This window comes from Trachypithecus francoisi, unplaced genomic scaffold (genome assembly GCF_009764315.1).
Source record: "Trachypithecus francoisi isolate TF-2019V2 unplaced genomic scaffold, Tfra_2.0 Lachesis_group21, whole genome shotgun sequence".
In the NCBI taxonomy this organism is placed as follows: domain Eukaryota; kingdom Metazoa; phylum Chordata; class Mammalia; order Primates; family Cercopithecidae; genus Trachypithecus; species Trachypithecus francoisi.
The window spans coordinates 58414034-58417988 of NW_022681467.1; the positions used below are offsets into that span (position 1 = coordinate 58414034).

The 3955-nt window shown below is 57.0% G+C and overlaps 1 long non-coding RNA gene across 1 annotated transcript; it reads left to right on the forward strand.

Annotated features, from left to right (window-relative positions):
• The first annotated feature begins 441 nt into the window (after positions 1 to 441).
• LOC117069049 lies at positions 442 to 3448 on the forward strand. The gene is made up of 3 exons (XR_004431365.1): positions 442 to 475; positions 1470 to 1538; positions 1926 to 3448. It is a non-coding gene; the product is annotated as an uncharacterized LOC117069049 (long non-coding RNA).
• The last annotated feature ends 507 nt before the right edge of the window (positions 3449 to 3955 follow it).

Genomic DNA, 3955 nt, shown 5'->3' on the forward strand with positions numbered 1-3955 from the left:
CTGCTGATGGGCATCCGAAAGTCTCAGCATCCACAGGTGCAGTGGGCAGAGGCCGGGCTGCAGGAGCCACGTGGGGCTGGTCGCTGTCACTCCTGCCATGCTGGGTTGGCTGGGGATAGAAAGTCAACTCAGAAGACGAACCAGGCCGGGCGCGGTGGCTCAAGCCTGTAATCCCAGCACTTTGGGAGGCCGAGACGGGCGGATCACGAGGTCAGGAGATCGAGACCATCCCGGCTAATACGGTGAAACCCTGTCTCTACTTAAAAATACAAAAAACTAGCCGGGCGACGAGGCGGGCGCCTGTAGTCCCAGCTACTCGGGAGGCTGAGGCAGGAGATGGCGTGAACCCGGGAGGCGGAGCTTGCAGTGAGCTGAGATCCGGCCACTGCACTCCAGCCTGGGTGGCAGAGCGAGACTCCGTCTCAAAAAAAAAAAAAAAAAAGAAGACGAACCAACTTGCTTATGTGGCCAAGAGGTTTGAAAATAGGGCTGGATCCAGAACCCAAACCATGTCATCAGAAATCTTTCTCCGTAGCTCAGCTCCACCTTCCTTGCGGCTGGCTTCACTCCTGGCAGGCTGTTTGCAGGCGGAGCACAGGTGGACGCTGAGATTTCAGGCTTATATATCTAATTGGGTGGGACAGAGAGGGAGAGAGGGAGAGAGAGAGAGACAGGGAGGCGGAGACAAATATACAGAGAGAGACAGAGAGACAGAGTGTGAGAGACACACAGAGAGAAAGATACAGAGTGAGAAAAAGAGAGAGAGAGGAGGGAAAGAGACAGAGAGAAAGAGAGAGACAGAGGGAACAAGACACCAAAAGAACACGCATGAGAGAGATTCATTTCAAGAAACCCAGCAAAGGTCCCAAGATGGACACTCGCTGGCCAGGCTTGGGTCACTTGACCACTTGGGGTGGGAGGAAGCCATCCCCTAGAACTACCCAGGCTCCCCAGATTGAAACGAGGGACCTGATAATGAAAGGAGGAGGGATGCTGGGCAGGCAGAGCGAGGCCACTCTGCACCGTTGCCACTGCAGTGTGCTGATGCCAGGCCCTGGATGAGCATCCAGCACCCACCGTGCGCTGCCCTCCCACCTGGTGGGCTGACTCCCATGGCTCCGCCATCTCGATACAGTGGTGAGTGGGTGGTGAGCTGCTTTCCTGTGCTGTAACCTTACTTTACTTCTAAAAGTGAAAACAAAAACACAGGAGTGCCGACACCGGCGACAGAAGGCAGGCTCTGTGAACGCCATGGAGGTGAGGCTGGTGCTGCCCGAGCTGCTCGGGGGACAGGCATGTGAGGCAGGCATGGTGCCGTGGACCATGGGCTGAGACATTTGGGGCCACTTTCCTAAAGAGGGCGGATCTTTAGAGCAGCTGTAGTACACGTTTCCTCATTGGAGGAGAAACCAAGCTGGGTGAGCATCTGGGATTTGACTTCTGCACAGTCAATTTTGTACATTTTCCAGGATTGCGTTGTGGACACAGCGAGAGAGCATCCTGGGAGAAAGGCTGCATTCAGTGGAGACTGAACCCAGGTGGGGGACCGGGGGGTGTGCCTCCTGTGACTCGGGGCAGGTGCCTGACTACCTGGGGTGCTTTCCAAAGAAGGTGGGCAGGGGCATGGGGGAGGGGCCCTCCAGGGCCTCCGTACCTGAGTGAAGCTTCGTCAACAAGCTTCTTGGGAGACGGCCAGAGACAATGAGGGAGACAAAGGGAGCTCCAACTCAAAATCTGAGAGAAAAGCAAAGGGCAAATGTGATTTCATAAAAATGTTGCTTCACTGACAAATCCAAGGCTTTTCCCGCCATGGGAACCCCGTTCCTCAGCTCTTCCCGCCGGAAAAGCACTTGGTGGGGTGGGGCGGGGAGACCCAGTCCCACATGGAATTTCCGGGTGGAGCGTTTCCGTGTCTTTCACACCAGCAGGTGGACGCAGCAGTGAGGAAATTGTCTGCATCTTCTGGACGCGGGGCTGCACGTGGCGCTCTGTGGATAAGGCACCTCTGCTCATCGCTTCTTTTTTGCGAAGTGCGCCTGTCACGCATAAATCCGTCACATCCACGGCCAAAGCCTCTTTCAGAACGAGCCGAATTGCAGTTTCAGGTTTGGCGTCTTCTCTCACTCTCTCTCTTGTGCACGCAGGGACATCCTGACGGGGCCCGGGGTGGTGCTTTCTGGATGTGTGGGGTCTTTCAGGAGAGCAAAGCTGTGACTTGAGGACAGACAGCACAGCAGTAGCAGCAAAGCCCAGCAGCCCCTCGGAGAGTTCTTTTCATTCCCAGAACCAAGAGCGGGAGGAAATGGCTCCTAGGAAGTGTCTTATTTTCTCATTTGTTAGACGCCGCTGTCAGCCTGGGAGAGCAGGCATTCTCTGTCCTGAATTAGCCCAGTTGGATGAGCTCATGCTGTGGGGGCTGCAGCCTGCCGCCCCCGCACCGACTCCATTAGCGGCAGGGAGGTGAGCTCCGTGAGAGGCGGGCCAGGGGTGCCACATCAGATCAGCCCCTTCACAGAACCCAGTCTAAACGTGGGACAGCCCTTTCACGGCACGCACCAGATAAAACTGAGTCCAGGACAGCGCTGTGAGCCCCCACCACACCCTTAGCTGGAGGCCACAGGCGGCGGGTCTCAGGTCCGAAGCCCTTCAGCAAAGTCCTGGCATGGGGCCTTGGAGAAGCCGCCAGTGTCTCAAACCTGCTCTCACTGCCTCATGGGAGGCTCAGGTGGTTCCATGCAGTTGACAGACATCATCATTCGCCACCTGCACATGCGGCCTGGGCAGAGGCTGGCTGCAGTCCCCTAGTCCCCACCTCTGCTCTTCCCCCAGCCTGGCGTGGGTAGTTGTGGGGTGGGGAGTCTGGGGCAGGGGGTGCCGGAGGAGTGCCTGCCCTTGAGATGCTAGAGGAGTGCCGATCTCCCGCTCCTGGATGTGTGGCAGAGGCCTCTTGAGTGCGCCTGGGTCAGTCTCCCTGATGCATCGAGCACCATAGCTGCCTCTCCTTCCTGGCTGTTCCCTACATGGAAAGTCCTTCTCATCCTGTGCAAAGAGCTCTCGGTTTGGGAAGAGACTGGACAGGACCCCCAATGACGGTTCAGGCCAGGAAGGCACCTGAGGCCTGGGTACTGGTTTATGTGGGACCCTGGGCACAACCTTTACCTTCTGCACCTGTGGGAAACCTGCCCAGGAAGCATGGCCCACACCAGGTAGAGTGCACACACCGTTTTTATGAAGCAGAGTAGCAAGAATACAGTGGCCGTGAGGTCCTTCCAGGACCCTGCTTGTGGACAGCTCCCAGCAGCTGCAGCTCACTCCCAGCCCCAGCTGACTCCTAGCCCCTCAGCGAGCCCGGGGCTGGATCAAAGTATGGGGACGATCCTGTGGGTGCACCCCAGCATGGCAAGCTTCCAGGAGACCCTAGACCCCGGCTGGGGGTCAGGAAGGCTCTCCCCTCTGTGTTTCTTTTTTTTTTTTTTTTTGAGACGGAGTCTTTCTCTGCCGCCCAGGCTGGAGTGCAGTGGCCGGCTCTCAGCTCACTGCAAGCTCCGCCTCCCGGGTTCACGCCATTCTCCTGTCTCAGCCTCCCGAGTAGCTGGGACTACAGGCGCCTGCCTCGTCGCCCGGCTAGTTTTTTGTATTTTTTTAGTAGAGACGGGGTTTCACCGTATTAGCCAGGATGGTCTCGATCTCCTGACCTCGTGATCCGCCCGTCTCGGCCTCCCAAAGTGCTGGGATTACAGGCTTGAGCCACCGTGCCCGGCCCCCTCTGTGTTTCTGAGTCCGTAGGAACTGAGTCTCTGGCCACACGAGGACAGAATCAGTGACATCTGAAGAACCGGGAGCTAGAAGATGAGGGTGATTAAGTCACGCGCCTCAGCAAGTTCATTAAACTGTTGACTTGCTAATGGTCCCGGGTGCAGTTTGGAATGAGGGTGTTAACATAGGGACTCCGTGT